This window comes from Petaurus breviceps, unplaced genomic scaffold (genome assembly GCF_028583685.1).
Source record: "Petaurus breviceps papuanus isolate PSGF00001 unplaced genomic scaffold, PetGlider_PUasm1.0 91133, whole genome shotgun sequence".
NCBI classification, from domain to species: domain Eukaryota; kingdom Metazoa; phylum Chordata; class Mammalia; order Diprotodontia; family Petauridae; genus Petaurus; species Petaurus breviceps.
The window spans coordinates 23640397-23660009 of record NW_027187419.1 but is presented as its reverse complement, the minus strand read 5'-3'; the positions used below and the strand labels follow the sequence as shown (position 1 = coordinate 23660009).

Genomic DNA, 19613 nt, shown 5'->3' with positions numbered 1-19613 from the left:
ATATATATATATATATATATATATATATATATATATATATATATATACACACAATATTTCAATCCATGAGATAGGATTACCTCAAGAGAGACAGAGAGAAGAGGTCCCAGGATTCAGCTTTAAAGAATATCTATGCTTGGACGCGTGAGATGATTATACAGAAGAGAAGACTGAGAAAGAATGGTTAGAGAAGCAGCAAGTGAAAAGAAAGAGAACTGTGTTTAAAAAGCTGAGGAAAAAGCAATGTTGAGGTTAAAGAAATAACCCATACTGTCTCTGTAGGAAGATTGGAGAAATAGGAAGAGAAAGGAGGAGGAGGAGGATAGATAATAATAGCATTTTACAACTTCCATTTGAATTTGGCAGGTTGGGTCCCCAGAGGGCAGCTACAACTGCTCTTGGATAACATGGTAAAGACAGTTAATACAAAACCTTCTCCTATGAACCTGGTTCACTCCTTCTCAGAAAAACACACAGCATCCATTGAAGGAATAAGTTTAACATAATAACATAATCGTAGTGAGGCCCATGTGTGAGAAGTATATGTGACAGGGTTTAGCTTCCCTCACCTACTCTGGAAGTCCTTCTCTCTGTGTAGATGCCTCATTCAGAACCCTTGTTGTTAAATACATTTAAATATCTAAAGGGTTAGCTTATGTAAAAGGGATTAGACCTTTTTTCTCTTTTCATTTAATCCTAGTGGGTAGAACTAAGACTAAAGAAAAGAAGCTATGGAGAGGGAGATCTTTCTTTAATATAAAGAAAATAGACCAATCAGAACTAGTCAAAATCACAGTAACCAAATCATAGAGCAGAAGGGATCATAGGCAGCTACATGGTACAATGAATACAACTCCAAGACTAGACTCAGGAAAACTTGAGTTCAGATCTGATCTCTGACACCTTACCCTGACCCTAGACAAGTCACTTAACCTGTCTTTCTAGTTTCATCATCTGTAAAATGAGTTGTAGAAGGAAATGGTAAATCACTGTGGTGTCTTTGCTAAGAGACCCCTAGCCAGAGTCATGAAGAGTCAGACAGGATTGAAACAAATGAACAACAAAAGAAGGGAGCAGAGAGTTCATCCAGTTCCGTAACAAAGGTCATCCCTTTCCTGAACAAGAATCACTTTTAGGGATGGCTAGGTGGAGCAGTGAATAGAGCACTGGCCCTGGAGTCAGGAGGACCTGAGTTCGAATCTGGCCTCAGACACTTAACACTAGCCATGTGACCTTGGGCAAGTCAACCCCAAATTGCCCTGCCTTCTCCCCTCCAAAAAGAAAAAAGAAAAGAATCACATTTAAAACTTTCCAAATAAGTTATCATCCAGATTTTTACAAGAGTATCATAAGGTATTTTGTCAAATGTCTCACTAAAATCCAATTACATTATAGCTAGTTAAGTTACCCTGTAAGAACAAGGACATATGATTACTTTGGTTTGACTTTTCCTTTTGGAATCCAGGTTATCACCATAGTTATCACCATTTCTCTTTCCAAGTTTTTGCAAAGTATCTTTAATAATGCATTCTACAGTTTTGCCAAGAATTGAAACCAAGGCCAATAGCCTTTAGTTTGATGAATGCAGCTTCTTCTCTGCTTTGAAAATTGGTACAGTGCCCATCTCCTATCCTGTACTATCTCTTTTCTTTTCTGGGATTTTTTCAGATATCATCAATTTATCACTTTAAAAAATTAATAGGATCATAGATTTCGAGCTGGGAATGACCTTAAATGTTATCTGGTTCAATTTCCTCATCTAAAAGAAGGTAGGTTCCTATTCTTTTTACAACCCTCCAGTTCTATGATCTTATTAGGCTTCATTTTACTGATGAAGCAACTTAGGCCCAGATAGGTTAGGTAACTTGCCCAAGGTAATATCACATAGGTATTAGTGGTACAGATGTTCTTTTGAATCCAGAGTTTCTGATGCCAATTTTTGTCCTTTGTCTAATGAACAGGACTATTTTTAATTTATTATTTATGTAAATTTTTCCTTCTTCCTTTTCATTCCCATGTCCATTAGACTACGAACTCCTTAAGGTCAGAGATGTGTTTGTAAGCCCCACAGCACCTAAGCAATTGCCTTGAACATACCGTACACACATACACACACATACACATGCATACACACATTTTTTCAAGTTAAAAATGCTTTACATGCAGTAATTCACTTCAGCTAAATAAGTATAAATTAAGGAAAGCAGTGGAGATATAAAGAAAAAAATGCAAACTCTTTGCCCTCAAAAAAAAAAAAACTACATTGTGCTGTGAAGAAATAGCTTGTGCATACATAAATCAATAAAAATTATATAGGAAGTGATTTTAATCAAGTGAGTTGACCAAACAACTGGGGCAATCTGGAAGGGATTTAAGAAGAACTTTGAATGTAGATAGACTTGTCAAGAAGTAGAGATGATGAAGTAAATCTTTCTGGGAATGAAAGAAAGCAAGTGCAAAAGTGTAGAATGAGAGATTGGATCACTTCATCTTTAAAACAACCCTGTGACATAGGTATTGGAAAGGAGAAAACTGAGGCCAAGAGTGGTTGGGGGATTTGTCCAATGCCATGAAGTTAGTTAAGATGCAAAACCAGGATTCAAACCCAGGTCTTCTGACTTAAAATCCCAGCCATTTTTCCCTTGTTCTACTCATACTTGTCACACCAATAATAAAAAAAAATCCCATTTATTGCACGGAAGCTTCTTTATAAAGGTCAATCCCACGAGGCTTGATATTGGAGAGGAGGAGGATTAGGGGAAGTTACTTAATCCATAATACCTTCTCCAGTGACACACGATTGTCAGCTATAGGAAGCACTCCTATAAATTTTCAAGGACTTTGTACTCTTCTTTAATTTGGAAATAACCCCTTTAAACATGAGGATATCGCCATGTCTCAAGAATTTAAAAAAAAAAAATGTTCAGTTAACGTGAAACAAATCCCTGTCTCAATGAAGAGCAATCGGTGGGAATGACCACAACAGAAGTCTGGCTCCAAGCAGTCTATTACATGATGATTACTGACTTTGGCAACCAGCTGGACCACAGTGCTATTTTTCCTAGGTGTGACTTTCCTGACAGTGCCTCAGTGACATTTGCTCCTTGCCACATAGGCAATAACAGCTGCAGAGCCAGGGGTGGGAAGCAGCTGCACTATTCTTTTCAGTTCTCACAGATCCTAAATATCCTAAGGGAATAAAGTCTATAATATTGACTTCAGCCTGGAGCTCTTCTTTGTGAAGATTTTTGAGTGAGTGTCTAAGATGGAATTTTATTCCATGACATTGGGCTTTAGGGTAGAAAAGAATTTGCTGAGATAGAAGATGCATGTGGTGAATGTGTGACAAATGGCAGCAACAAGGTTGGTCTGGGAGCTCCTGGTTTTCTGAAATGAAATCTTTCAACACACAATTCAGTGTTCAGTGATTTGCTCAAGGCAGCCCTTTTGACCTCAGAGTGAGGGAGGCAAAAAAGCATGATGAGAGAAAACTCTAGTTATCTTTAAGTTTTATGGTATTCTTAACTAATAGTGACAAATGTAACAGTTTGACTTTTAGGAGCTGCCTCAAATAGATGAGATTCAGACTGTTCAGAAGCCATAAAGGTCAGGAAGCTCCTGAGCGTTTGTGAGAAAAGAGGTTGAAAAGATAAAGGGTAAAATCGAGATTATACATGCATACATATGTGGATGTACTTGTAAATATAAAAAAATGAAAATTTTTTTTCTTTAGAACCTGTTATTTTCATTAGAAATCATAGTTTTCTCATTAAAATATTATTTGACTTTAATTCCCCAAAGTTAAGATCCTTACAAAATCCCTGTGGTTGTTATTGAACCAAAATCATATGTGCTTTCACAAATTCACCTCAATCAGGTTATCATTTTAACCACTGGGTCATTAGAAATGAGGATGAAAAGAATAATAATTCAAAGCTGAATCCTTTTACTATATTTTGTTCCATGGAACATAAGCTGCTTGAGAGTAGGAATTGCTTTTCGTTATTGCTTTTGTATCCTCAGAACCTAATTGACTTGCACAGAATGGGTGTTTAGTAAATGTTATTTAGTTGAATTAAAATGATTCAAAGATGGGCTGTGAAATTAAAACCAAACAGACATTGAGGAACTGGTGGGTGCAGAGGACTATTCTTTTTTTTTTTTTTGCCTCTTTTCAGTTTATTACATGAATGAGTTACACTAGTCCAAGTTACACAGCAGACCCCAAATGGTTACATTATACAAGCTGTGAGGTTTTTAAACTTGTGACAAGGGACAGAAGGGAATTTTTCTACTCATTGCAAGGAAATCCTCACTTAAGCTTCAGTGAGCCACAAGCACTTAAAACCCATGAACCTTCAGCTGGTCGTCCTTAGCCAGTCCAATCTCAAGGAGGAACTGGCATATGTTCTTGCGCTGGTCACCCTGTAGCCGAATTACTTCTCCATATTCTGGATGCTCAATTACAGTACCATTGCAGGCAAATTTCTTCTTGAATGCCTTCACTAGTTTCTTTTTATAGTAATCATCAGCGATCCCCTGGACAGTAGTGAGGGTCTTCCTGCCGTTTCTCTGTTGAATTCTTATATGGATATAATCCTCAGTCCCAGCAGGAAGTAGGTCATCACCCTTACTTGCATCAGCAAAGGGGTCGAAAGAGTGGAGGTTCTGGATAGAAGACATACGATACAATTCCTTTTCCTCGGTGGAAACGGCCTGCGGAAGGTGGTGGCGGGAGAAGGCGGGAGGGGGGACGGAGTGTCAGGAAGCGAGGGGGCTCGAGGGGGAGGCTGCTGAGTCCTCGGTGGCGGCTCAGTGACTGGGGCCTGTAGAGGACTATTCTTGATACTAGGTATAATATGTAATCTGTGTCAGATGCTGGTCATGACTTGACTCCACAAGGAGAATATGCAGACTCAAATACCTATATTTTTAAAAATAATACATGATTAGTATAGAAGTCCAAGCAAAGTTTGGAGGTCCCAAGGGAAAGGTCATTAACAACTGGAGAACCAGGAATAGCTTCCTGGAAGAGGTCAATTCTGAGTTTGGCTTTAAAGGACAAGTAAAAACAAGTAATGGACAGAAAACTCGGGGGGAATGTAATCCAAACATTGTAAATAATGTAAGCAAGGGTGTAGAAATGGGAAAATATGAGGCACATAAGTGGAAAAACAAATATTCCTGATTAGAGCCTGAAGTATATGAAGGCAGATGGTCTAAGATAATGATTGAGAGGCACAATTTCCTTGTTTCTGTGGAGGGCACCACATCCTTCTTGTCACACACATTACTCTTAACTATTCAGTCTTGTGCTGCATCTAATCAGTTGCCAATCTTGTCATTTCTAGACCCACAGCTTCTGAGCGAGACAAAATAGAAGATAGAGCTCTGGATTTGGAGCCCAAAAGAACTAATATCAAATCTGGTCTCAGACTCAGACACACTAGTTGGGTGACCTTGGGCAAGTCACTTAACTGCTGCCTCAGTTTGTTCAACTTTAAAATGGGAATGATAATAATAATAATGGTTCCCACCTCCCAGAGTGGTTGTGAGGCTCAAATGAGATTATTTTTACAAAAAAGCACTCAGCACAGTTACTGGCTCATAGCAGACACTTAACATGTGTTGTTCTCTTCCCCACTTTCCTTCATCTACATCCTCCTCTCCAATATGCACACATACAACCACTATTAAATTTAGGCCCTCATAATCTCTTGTTTGGGCTATTACAATAGCCTTTGATTTGATTTCCCTGCCTCATCTTCCTCCCACTCTACAGTATATTCTTTCCATCACTGCCTAAGTGATTTTCCCAAGATGCTGTTAGTAGGTCACTCCTCTATTCAGTAATCACTGGTGGCTCTCTATCACCTCCAAAAGCAAAGACAGACTCCTTTGGCATTCAGAACTCTTTTTTCTTTAAGGTATTTTACCTCTTTTTCTAGTTTTTCATTCTTGTTGTTTTGTTTGACTAATTCGTGGTTCCTCGTATAGTTATTTGTTTCAATTTGGTTGATTCTACTTTTTAGCAAATCATTTTCCTTGGTTAATTTTTGGAGCTCCTTTTCCATATCATACATGTTTGTTTTTAGAGAGATGTTTTCTTCATTATAATGTTTTTCTAATTCTGCTATTTTTGTATTGAGAGTTATTCATTTTGTCTTCTATCTTTCTCATTCGGTTTTCAAAGTTCCTTTTGATCTCATCTAGGAGAGCTTTCTGTGCTTGGGACCCATTCCCTGTTCATGTTTCAGCTGTGGGTTTGGAGTCCACATTTTCTCCCTCTGAGTTTGGTTCCTCCCTCTGAGGATAGTAGGACCCCAGAGTCTTTGTCTTTGTATTGTGCTTTCTACCCATTTTGTGGCAGGGTCCTACCTACACCATTCTTTTAGGGATCCCAAGCCTTTACTGTAGAGGGTTTTGCCCTGCGGCAGTAGTTACTGTGTTTTCAGTGGGTGGGGGGGGGGGGGGTTGGAGCAGGTGAGGTTCACTGTGTCATCCTGGAGGTCCTGATAGGGGCTTTTTTTTTAAATTTCTGGGCTATGAAATTGTAGCCCCAGGTGTATTTGCTGTCCAGGACAAGAGCCCCTGTATTTGGTTCTTACCTTGCTCTTTCCAGTCCCAGCCCTTTGGTGATAGTCCTGGTAGTGGCCCTTGTGGTTGGTGGGACGACTTGCCCCCTGAGTTGATCAGGCCCCTTCCAGGCCTGCCTCTGCCGGCCGCACCTTCCTGGCCTTCCTCTGTGTCTGCCGGCTGCGCCTTCTGGGCCTGCCTCTGCATCTCTCCATTTCCTGTCTTGATGGCTTCTTCTCTCATACCTGTAATGCAGACTTAACTACACATAGAGTGTTACTAGTTTTCTTTGAAACTAAGCTCAAATGTCATATATGAGACCATTTAATGATTTCCCAAAACTGAAGCCCTCCCTCATCCCATCTGCTAATAAATTTCATTCCCAAGATGCCTGAAATTGATTCTGCATTTATTTTCCATTTACCTATTTATTGATGTGCTTGTTCACTCTGGTTGAATGTAAGTTCCTTGAAAGTAAGAACTTTTGTCTTTGTTTCCCCAGGATCTAGCACAGTGCCTGGTTATATAGTAGATGGTTAATAAATACTTGAATGATTAAAAAATTGATGTCATTTTGAGGAGGTTTTTAAAGGTCAATAAAAATGAAATTTTCTTAGTCAACAATAGTTAAGCAAGGCAAAAAACTTTTATTAACTCTTTGCTATATGCCAGACATGGTGTAACTACAAAAAGATAGTCCTTCCTCTCCAGGTCCTTACATTTTTAAGTGGGAGGGGGAGGAAGGAAACACATAGAAGGGGAAGAGAAGTTCAGTTTGGAGGTAAAAGGTTAGATGCAAAGCCAGAAAGGGAATGAAGTATGGTTGGTCTGGGCTAGCCTGGAGGCCAGCATTCCGGAGGCCTCAGGAGTAATGTACCAATGGGAGAAGGGTGCCAGAGAGTGTAGCAGCAAGCACCCCAAGCATCCTCAGGGTTTGCTGCCACCACAGGTTCTTGGATCTGCTTTGATAAAGGAAAGCAACTCAAAATGGGTTAACAAGCTTACTTTAATCAGTCAAACATGTGTCGTTTACCTCGTTCAGGGGAAAGAGGTCAGCACCCCGAACTTCAAAGTATACAGGCAGAATTATCAAGACAGAAACAGATCAAGTAGACAGCTTTCCAAACTGTCAAGCCATTACATCCATACCAAATCAACATCTGAGTTTCAACATCTGGGTTTTTCAAAGCCGGGGGGCTCTGGACAATGGCTTCCCATAATCCACATCAAATCACAGAACACTTCTCAAAGTAAGCCCCAAACAAAGCTACACATCAGGGCTTATATAGCCTTCTCCTGGCTCAGAGAATGTAACAACCTTATTGACTCACTGGCCAATCAAGAAGTATCTACTGGAAAACAAGCCTCCCACCCCAGGCTCCAGGTGCACTTTACCCTTAGGGGCAGGGAAGATCTTCAAATATACATTCCCATTACAGAGAGGTAGAATGATATTCTGGATCTGGAGTCTCCAGATGCTGAGGGAATTTCAGTATTTGAGGGCAGCTAAGGAACAGTGTCAAAATCCTGAGAGTCAGAAGCAGAGCTGGGAGGGGATCCTTTAAAGGGTGTTGAAGAGAGAAGAGATATGATCAATTCTGTGCATGAGGAAGATAAGTTTGTGAGTACTGGAAAGCAGAGGCATCAAACAGCCCCATATAACCCCTCCCCACACTCCTGAGTGCAATATGAAACAGATTAAATATAATCTGGGAAATATTTAGCAAAATAAATAAAAATACAACAAAAGAGATATAGTTTCTCAAGTCAATATATATCCCCAAATACATACACTTTTTTAGTGCCTCTTTCTAATTGAATTTGACATAATTTTCATGATAACAATTCAGGTGAAAAGTAAAGAGAAAAGAAGAGTGAAGATGTTTTAACTTGGCTGTTCAGGTTTCCATTGAATGGAAACTACAAATGCAAAACATATTGTGGAGATGGCATCTAGAGGGCTTGTTAAGTGATTGGAGATGGTAGGAAAAGAAATAGTGGAAGATTATCCAAAGGTTTTAAACATACTACAGTGGCTGATAGAAGGCAACTAGATGGATGTGTGGATAAAGTGCTAGGCCTGGAGTCAGAAAGTTCTGAGTTCAAATCCAGCCTCGGACATTTACTAGCTTTGGGACCCTGGGCAAGTTATTTAACTTCTCTTTGCCTCAACTGGAGAAGAAGATGGCAAACCATCCTAGTATCTTTGCTGAGAAAACCCCATGGATGGTAGGGTCTGTGGGATCTCAAAAAGTTGGACATGATTGAACAACAACAAATAGTGGTTGAATGGTGGTGTACAGAAATTGTTAAATTAGAAGGAGGAACAGAATTGAGAGGAACTAAGTGGATTAGTTCTGGATGTGTTGAATTGAATGTACTGGTGGGAAATACAGGTAGAAAAGTCCTTTGCAAAGTTCATATTGTAGTTCTTTTTTCTTTTTTTTTTTTTGGAGGGTGTAATGGAAATGCAGATTTAAAGATCTTCCCTGCCCCTAGGCTAACGTGCACCTGGAGCCTGGGGTGGGAGGCTTGTTTTTCAGTAGATACTTTTTGATTGGCCAGTGGGTCAATAAGGTTGTTACATTCTCTGAGCCAGGAGAAGGCTATATAAGCCCTGATGTGTAGCTTTGTTTTGGGGACTCACTTTGAGAAGTGTTCTGTGATTTGATCTGAATTCTGGGAAGCCGTTGTTGAGAGTCCCCCGGCTTTGAAAAACCCAGAATGTGGAAACCCAGATGTTGACTGGGTATGGATGTAATGGTTGGACAGTTTGGAAATCTGTCTACTTGATGTTTCTGTCTTGATAATTATGCCTGTATACTTTGAGGTTCAGGGTGCTGACCTTTTCTCCTGAACAAGGTAAACGATATATGTCTGACTGATTAAAGTAAGCTTGTTAACCCATTTTGAGTTGCTTTCCTTTAACAAAGCAGATCCAAGAACCTGTGGTAGCTGCAAACCCTGAGGACGCTTGGGGTGCTTGCTGCTACAGAGGGCAACAGGGGTTGACTTGCCCAAAGTCACATGGCTAGTAAGTGTGTCAAGTGTCTGAGGCCACTTTTGAACTCAGTACCTCCTGACTCTAGGGCCGGTGCTCTATTCACTGCGCCTCCTAGCCGCCCCCATATTGCTGTTTTATAAGGCTGGAGAATGGTTGGGATTGAAGATATATAGGTTGGGAATTACCTAGTTAGAGATGATTATTGAAACTTTGAGAGTGAATAAATGAGGAGTGAGCTAATGGAAGCATGAAATATATATTCTGTTCTCCAAAATTTTTGTCTATCAAGTGAAGAAAAGAGACAAGAAAGACACTAGATAAGTCTTAAAGGTTAAGAGGGAGATTTTATAAGATTGAGGAGACCCAATCATGTTTGTACACAGATGAGTAGGAAGAATCAATGGAGAAAATGAGAAATGAGAAGTAAAAGTAACTCATCTTTTTTTTTTTTCCCAGATCAGATAGCTTTGCTTTTTCCCACAAAATAGAAATGATGTAATCCAAATTACTGTTATGAAAACAATCTCAAAATACCTTCCTACAGATAGGTAATGCTTGGCACTTGTTCACATGATTTTGTCTATGCTAACTCCATTTTTCCTGTCTGGAGTTTTCTGAAATATCAGCTACCTGAAAACCATTATTAAGTATTGTCCTTACTGGCATTTTAATATATACAATTAAAATCTAACATATACTTTAGAAATACACACCAATCTAAATAAAAGTGATGAGCTACTTGGAAGAACAGTTTTTGACAGATTTATTGGTTCATATAGAAAAATACAAGGTAAGAGAGTAGATTCTCATATACACCAGAATTCAAAGTGCCATGGACATGGGAAGGTGGGACTCCCCACTCCTCCACAATATGCTTGTTTTGGCAACATGGCTTCCCTGTTAAAATCACCACGATATGGGAATATAAGGATTTGGAAAATGAAAACTAGAAAAACGAGAAAAAAAGAACTAGAAATGATCTTGGAGGTCATTTAGGACAGTTCCCTCCATATACCAATGAGAAAATTGAGACAGAGAGGTTTTGATTTACCCAAGGTTATTTAGATAATAAATGGAATATCTGGGAAGCAAACATAGATCCTCTGCCAATAAATATGTTGTTCTTCCCACTTTTCTGTGATTAGTAAACTCTAGGACAAAAGAGAACATATCTTTATGAAGTCAACAAAGAAGAAATCATCACCTACAACCTCATCATGAAAATTTACATTTTTTCCATTCCACTGCTCATGTGTCCATTTCACCTCTTTTCTGCTCTCACCATTTACTCTTCAAGAGCCAGCTGTCAGTTTCCATAGCTGAATAGTTCTAGTACCAGGCAGGTGGCATCAGGAAAGAAGAAAAAGTTGTTTCAGTGGGATGTAGTTAATCAGGAATTAGGATAATCCCCAGAGATTATTGAAATTTGTCTGCATATTAAAACCGACACCCAAAAGGCATGCCAGGATATTCACAGTACTGTGGCTTGTGGAAGGAGATCCCTGTGATGCTTCCCTTCAGCAGCTGGCTGACAATGCCAGATGGATCTGGTCACCTAAGTTAACCCCAGTATGCTGCATTAGAGCCATGAAGCCTAATTAGAAACAACAAGATTTGACATGACACATCATAAAGTTAGTCCCATTAGATTGGTGTCCTGCCTCCAGCCATGATGGCTTGATGTTAGCCAGATGCTTTAGAATAACAATCCCTATTAATACATGTGATCAAATTCATCTATGCCTACATAAAATGTCTCATAACTTCTTGAAACTGACTTCAAAAGAGTTATAATTTTCTTTGTGTCAATTCCGTCTCTTAAGAAATGCATCAGGGAACTAGTTACTCTTATTCCATATTCACATATTTTCTGTAACTCTGATTCTTTTCTATTTTTACTCTTACTTTTCAAAGTCTTTATTAAGGAATATTTTTGACATTTCAATAGATATTAGGATGAATATTCGATTTGCATAATGGTTTTGAAATTGATATTTGTTCCCCGACATGTCCCAAAAGTTTAGAATTTTTTCATTCTTTTGTTTCCAGTGAAGATTACAAAAAGCATTTTAAGCCAGTTGATCAACAAAGTGAATTTATAATCCAATTGATAGAAACAAAAGGCCTTTCATCTCACTTAAGCAAATGTATTTTGAATCATTTTCAGATTAATGAATTGAATTGGGACTTTCAAACACTTGCTTTGCTGACTTCTTTAAATTCTATCCAATTTATAGGGCCTGAGAGTCATTATTTGACAGTTTCCTGGTAACTGGGGAAAAAAGAAATGATGGGGTACAATGAGTGTCCTTTTTCCCTAGTGAGGAGGTATGCAGTTCACAAGCCTACCAGAGTGATTGACACTCTTTTGATCATCTCAGTAAAGAAACCATCAGATGATGGGGCAGAGCAATAGCTGAGCTTCTCATCTCCATGGGAGGTCACTTCAGAATAGAGTTAAAACGGACTGGAAGAATGGGATGGTAAAACCAAGTCTGCATTTGTCCATTCCATACCCAGTCCTATTAATCTAGCATCTTTTATGATAACCAAAAATGTTCTAAAACTCAGAACTTTCATTTCAATTCTTTCATTTGCCCTAGAAATACATTGGATATTTTAGTATATCCTTTCCAGAATAGAGTTGACAAGCATTATTGAGTTCCCAAAGAAACAGAACACTACTTGAGAGGTTCAGTGGTCAGCAGATTACATGTGTATGAAGCATTTTCAAATTCTATATCTATTCACAGTGTGATTTAATAGTTTCTGTTGTCACTAGACGTCACATCAAAGTCATTTGGTACAATTCATTCATTAATTCATTAAGTAAATATTTACTGAATACTTTCTATATGCAACATGAATCATCAGAGAAAGAATAACACATTCAGTGAAAGGCAATGAATTGAAGTAGATGGAGGACGGACCCTGTAGTCAGAAAGACCTGGACTCAAGCCCTGCCTTTGACACATTCAAGCAAAGAGTGCTCAAGTCACTTACCTTAATTGCCCCAGGCAACTCTTTAAAACTAACTCTTCATTCCTCCCAAATTTCAATGTGTGTATGTGTTTATATACAAGAACATATGTATATTTGTGTGCATACATAGATATACACATATTCATATATACACATGTACAAATACACAGACCCATATATATTGTATACATACATGTATGTGCATTCTGTATAGCTATATCTTTGTCACTGGTCTACATCACCTTGCTTGATCTTCGGAAAACCCACTGAAAAAGTATTTCAAGTTTGATCTTTCTCTTTTAAGGGAAGAAACTGGCTCATAGAGATACATGACCTGCCCATGATTACCTAGCTAATGAATGGTTAAGCTGTAATTTGAGCCCAGTTCTTCTGACTACAAAAGACTGCCAAGCAATCAATAGGGATAAGTAGTTACGGTTATTTACACCTGTCAAAGAATACAGATTTTTTTGATGCCAATTAGACCCACCACATCTACCATTTTATCCATTTCATCGGCAAGACACAGCATGGTACAGCATTAGGTTTGGCATCAGGAAGACCTGGTTCATATCCCATCTCAGAAATAGCAGCTATTGCTCTACTTGGCCATTCAATTTAGCTAGTTATCTTTTAAACAACTCCCTAGGACTTTTATCCACTAAGTCACACTCTACACTAACTTATACCTTTATGAGGAATTTCCCTTGCTGAAGAAATTGGAGATCTTTCATGTTTTGGGGGTACATGGAGCACTTAACAGTTCTGTATATCTTCATCAGAGGTGTCCAACATGTCCATCCCACAATACAGGCAGCCTGTCACACTCCTGAGTATATCCTGAAACAGATGAAAATATTATTTGGAAATATTTAAAAATATAAGTAAAATATAAAACAGATAATTTATATGTTAAAACTAAATCAGTATGTAACCCACATGGTTCTTTATTTATGGCTTCTTGATCTACATTTGTATTTGAGTTTGGCACCACTGATGTGTTGTTAAAGGTTTGTTTAATATGCTTCAACTATGATCACAAGCACATGTTATTTCATACACCTCCTGGCTTCCTTCAAGTCTCTGCTAAAATCTCCCCTTCTGCAAGACTTTCCCAGTCCCCCATACTGCTATTCCTTTCTTTCTAAAATAATCTCCAACGTATTACATACAAACATAAATAAAATTTTGATGTTTATTTTTTAACATTACTAAAATTTATCCCAGTATTCCTCCCTTTCCAGAGACTCAACAAATATAACAAGTAATAAATAGTTAAAAGAGAAAAATCTACAAAACTTATCAATATTTCAAAAAGTCTGAATATATATATATAACATACAACATTCATGGCAATTCCACCTCCATTAATGGGTGAAGGTGAAAGTATCTTTTCATGTATCTTCTTTGAAGCCATATTTGTTTTTTGTGATTTTGCAACATTCACTTTGGATTTTTTTGGTGTCTGTTCTTTTATGCTTTTATGGTCATAGTATATATGATGGAATCCTAATAAAGCTGCCCCCAGCTCCAATATTATAACTTCATAAGCCTGGCCCCACTGCCTCACTGCTCAGTGGAACAACAGGTCTATCCCTGAACTCTTAGTTCCCACAGAAACAGCAGGCATGTCCATATGATGGGAACCTAGCTACTGTCTCTACCTGGTCACTGTCCCCAGACCAATTCCCACAGAAACAGGTGTGTTCTTGTGTTCAATCACAATCACATCATCCATCTAGCCCAAGACAGGAACACAATACCTAACTATCTTGACCATACAGGACCACAATATCTATGCAGTTGGAGGGCAGCATGACCAGAATGTTTAACTGCGGAAGCATAGATGGGACCCCTCCTCCATTACCTAATCCCTTAACAAACTCCTCCTGACTTTTTAATGATTTCTTTTATGTAATTGCATCTTTACCCTATAAAAACCCATCTTGCTTTCTCTGCAGCTCCTGGTTCCTCTTGGAACTTAGCCCGCTTCATGAGAGGAGTCAATCTCAATAAATGCCTATATTTGAATTAGAGGTGGTTTGATTCTTAATTCTTTGAGACAGTTCCACCACAACACATCATGAAACCCCACCAGTTTTGGGTGGGCAGGAGCCCCCACCTTAATAGTTTTTGGTGTCCCTGGGTTTAAACCACAACACACACATATTGGTTTTGTTTACTTTACTCTATATTTATTCACATTACTCTTTCCAAGTTTTTCTATATTCTTCATTTCTTATAGCACAATAATATTATCTTGTTTGTAAATAACTTTTTAAAAAAATCATCTCCCCCTTTAGACCATGAGCTTCTTGAAAGCTGAGACTTTTTTACAGTTCTTTGTAATTCCCAGTGCATAGAGCACAGGACTTGGCACTTGGTAAGACTTGGCGCTTAGCAAATGTTTATTGACGTGATATTTGAAAAGCAAAAATCTTTTTGTTTAAAGTGTTGGGAGAATATATTAAAGAATTCTCCTATGTAGAGTTGAAATCATTCCACTCTTACCTTTAAATTATATTTCCAGTGTACTTAGAGTACATTTTCTCAGATCAGAAATTTTACGCTAAAGTACAATTCTTTCTAAAAATTTAATCACAAAGGACCTATGAAAAATCCGTGAATTAAAGGATAGAAATGCTTCATTAATAAATATATTTATATATGCATATTATGAATATTAACATATAAAGGAAGATAAACTTGAGGTGACAAGGAGTCAAGTATGATCTAATGAGCTATGTTGAAAGTCAAATCTTTTAAAAAATAAATTATGTAATTGAAATAAAATTAAGAATATGACAGGCAGTGAAAGTTGCCTTTTTTTTGACCCCTATTTTACAACAATAACTAATCAAATACAGACTTGCCTTAATTACTTAGAGGCCGTTTTTCTAGCAATCTTGCTTATTTGACATATAGCTAACAGGGAGAAAATTAGTCTTTTTCTTCCCCAAAAAATTACACTCAGTAACAAAAAATGTTGCAAAGTTTGTACACTAAAGATTGTGTATAGTGAAGTTCCTAAAGCTGTTTCTCAAGTCCTCTTTACTTATTTTCTACACATAAGTCTACTGAGCGCAATTCTCTGGTTTCCCAGTTTATAGAAGGTTATAAGTAGGAAATTTAAAAGAGTAGAAATTTACTAGAAGCAAGCTCACTATCAGAAATAAGATTTAACAAATGACTGATTTCAAGAAAGAAAACAGCTAGGTGTTTCCTTCCTAAGGGGCTGCTAAGTAGTACAGTGAATGGAGTGCTGGACCTAGAATTAGGGAGAATGAGTTCGAATCCAGCCTTAGACCCTTAATAACCCTGTAACCCTAGAGAGTCACTTCCATTTGCCATAGTTTCTTCAACTTTTAATGGGGATAATAATCACACTTACCTCCCAGGTTGGTGTGAGGATCAAATGAGATTGTAAAGCACTTAGCACAATGCTTTGCATATAGTAGTCCCTACATGAATGTTGTGTTATTACTGATATTATTATTAAACAAATAAAAAGTTTTAAAAGAATAGATGAAAACTCAAACATTATTTTACATATAGCACTTCAGAGAGGCAACGTGGAAAAACACTGGAATTTGAAATCAAGATAGACGTAGGTTGAAAAATGCTAGAACTTATGGTCATGAACAAAAGTCATGTGAGAAGGGCTACATCACTAAAAGGATGCTATTGGGAGGCAGCTTCCAAAACAATGAGATCACAGACCATTTGAGTTTTTTAGAAGGATTTATTTACCATATATGCCAAGACCAAAAATATGTAGAAATTTCTCCTGAGTAGTTAGTATATTTTTAATAGAGGTTTTTAATAAACACACACAAACATATACATGTGTGTATGTATATATAAAATTGTATAGACTTAGATTTGAATACATTCTTCAGTAATTTACATCTGAATCATTAAACATTTAAACATGTTTTTATGTTATAATAAATTTATAACATATTTTATTTTTATATGTTATATTTATATATAACTTCTATATATTATATATTTATAATATAAATATATCAATATATTTGTGTGCATATTTAATTGATTTCAGGTGTAAATTACTAATGAAAGTATTCATATCTTAGCCTGTACAATAATCCAAATGAGGCTGATCAAAGTATTTGTGGGCACAATTTTCCCTTTTGGAGCACTGCACGGTAGCAGCAGAAATGTTTCCAATATATAAATAAGACCCAGAGGAGCTTAAGTACCTAGGCACCTACTAGATAAACAATACTGTCCAATAAGTCAAGGAAATCCTGAGATTTATTGAGGTGTTTTAAGAAGAGCTGTTGGAGCAGGTCAATCAATCAATGGGACCAGATGAAATCCTTGTCCTTGAAACTTAGAGAAGAATAAAAGAAATATAAAACTCTTAGACATAAAAGAAAGGTCAGAGAAAGAATATCATTCCAAAATGATGAAGTTATGGCATCATCAACTTGAATACATTCTCTAGTGATAGAGATAAGATAACTATCTGTTAGACTTGTCTATGCAATAAAAATGACAGTACTACATAAAATAATTTAAATTTTTTGTTTTATACCAATTGAGTTACTAAGGGATTACATTTTACTACTATGTAAAATAAATACAAGGTTCTATGTGTGCATATGACAAAAATAATTTCAAAGAAAAAATGTCTAGAGAAATAATGATAAAAAATTGGGAATAAAAGAAAAATAGCACTTGCCCCTCTGAAACTGTATCATAAAGCAGTGATAATTAAATTATTTGGTAAAAATTCATAAACATAGAAATAAATCAGTGGATATATTGGATAAGAAAGAATCATATATATTGAAACATAAACTATTTGGGGTGAGTACTCTTTATTTGATAAGAATGAGTGGGAAAACTAAAAATTAATAGAGAATAGCTTATGATCATAAAAGAGAAAAATAAAATTTTTAGTACCTTTATTTAAGGGAAAAATTCATCAACCAAAGAAAGAGGTAATCACAAAAGTCAAAATAGTCAACTTGACTAGATTTTTAAAACATTAAAAAAAAAAAAAAGATTTTCACGAACAAAGTAAGTGCAACTGGAACCAAAAGAGAAATCAGCAAGTAACCAAAAAGAACCAAAAACCCAATTATAAAATACCTCTGATGTCAATTGGTTTTATTAGCTGTTTTTCTTTGTTATAATGGATGACTCAATGAGTTGTGGATGGCCAGGTAGTATGTCTGAAAATTACTTTAATGGGAAAATAAAAAATAGCAATATAACCCTAAAAACCCAAACAAATAAAAAGTCTCAGGGCCCGATTCTTTCTTAGTTTGTTACCCACTAAGTTGCTGCTGTTATAGCCAAATATTATTCTGCTTTACAGGACTACAGGTATTACTATAAAAGACTCTTATCCATCTGAAGCCTCAAAATTTATGCTTTTCACAATGCCATTGGGGTGAAACCAGGACAAGTAGGACATGTTTTAACATATATGCAATTTTCCAGATAAGAAGAAAAATACCATATTTACCTCAGGAGATCTTAAGGCCTAGGTTCCTAATCTGTATGGCATATACACACACATACACACATATATGTTGCTTACATATGAAAGTAAGTATATATATATGCTATATATAGACTATGTATACATAGTTATACATATAACTTCATATAAAACTATAAATTTGTTATGCATAGTCTACTTGCATAGTTTTATATGTGATAATTGGATCTTAAAATTCAGATTAAGTTTCCATTGTGTTGAATAAATCAGTTTCTATAGTATAGTGAAATTCAAGTATTACTTTGACATTTCAGCTGATCTAGGCTCATTTGCAATTTTAAAGGGACATTTGTAAAATCAGTAGTCATTTGGGGGTGACGCTTGAGGAAGACTGAACTCCTATGTCCCAATTCAACCATATGAAATGTCCCTTATTACTCTTTAGGTTTTTAATGGTGCACTGATATGTAGAACTGAGAGAGTCACGGAAAGCCCTAGTCAGCCTATGGCTAACAACTTGCACTTCTGTATAGGCTCTTTGAAATGAGACATTTGATATGCTTAGGTTGTTTTACTCTAGCAACATACTTGGTGTACATAGAAGTCTATCAGAAATAAAGTTGTTGGAAATATGTGTCATTCCACACATCCTTTCTGGGCCACAGTTTTCTCATTTGAAGAATGAAAAAGGATGAATGAAATCACTCCATGTCTTCCAAAGTCATCCCTATGGACCTTGACCTCTGTTCAAATTGGGTGAAACATTTAACCTCCCCCCACCTCAGTTTCTTCATCTACAAAATGAAAGGTTGGGATCAAATGATTTCTGAAGTTTCTTAAAGTTTTAAGGTCTATGATCATGAATAAGTGTGCGTCTTTATCGAGATGATCTTTAAATGTACATTTTTACTTAAGTATATATTCAAGGATTTTAATTCCAACTTTTTGGGAACCTTTTTTGTTGTTGTTCTGCTCAGTAGGTACAGGGTCTAGGGCATACTAGTTTGGGGAATATTATTTTTGTTTTTTCTCTTATACATGTAAATAACATAAATAAATAAAGCATAACTAAGTATTAAAGAGATTACATAGACATGTATGTAATAGAACATTTCATTATCTCTTAGGACAATAATACATTACAGCCACCCAAGTTTGTGTTTTCACAAATAACATCCAAATAAATGCCCCAGAAATTGAAATGAGGAAAATACATAATTGTAATAATATCCTTTGCTCTTGTTTCATATATATTTATATATACAGATAACCTGTGAGGACTAAGATTTGGCTCCATTCAAGAACTCAGAATCCTGGGATTTTTTTTTTTTTTTTACTATTATCGTACAAGGAATACTTTGCAGAAACTACTTCCCTTTTGAAGAGTGTTTTCAAAGACACAGGTATGGTGAACATTTTATCATTCTTCTTTCAGCTTCCAAGAAACCAAAAGTGAATGTATAAAGGACAAAGTTATAATGTGCAAGAAATTAAACTGTGCAGTGTAGTGGATATGTATTACATATGAACATAGAAAAATTCAAATTGAGTAGTATCAAATTATGTTTGTGCCAT

At 36.7% G+C, this 19613-nt stretch overlaps 1 protein-coding gene and 1 pseudogene across 1 annotated transcript in view; one reads left to right on the top strand and one right to left on the bottom strand.

Moving 5' to 3' along the window:
* The window catches only part of CNTN5 (contactin 5), a 1715246-nt gene that overhangs the window by 469955 nt on the left and 1225678 nt on the right, over window positions 1-19613 (top strand). Inside the window, exon 3 of the mRNA XM_069080670.1 lies at window positions 19305-19441. The gene's annotated coding sequence lies outside the window, so the exon portion shown is untranslated. The remainder of the gene's footprint in view (window positions 1-19304; window positions 19442-19613) is intronic.
* On the bottom strand, window positions 4165-4763 carry LOC138155487 (eukaryotic translation initiation factor 1 pseudogene; annotated as a pseudogene).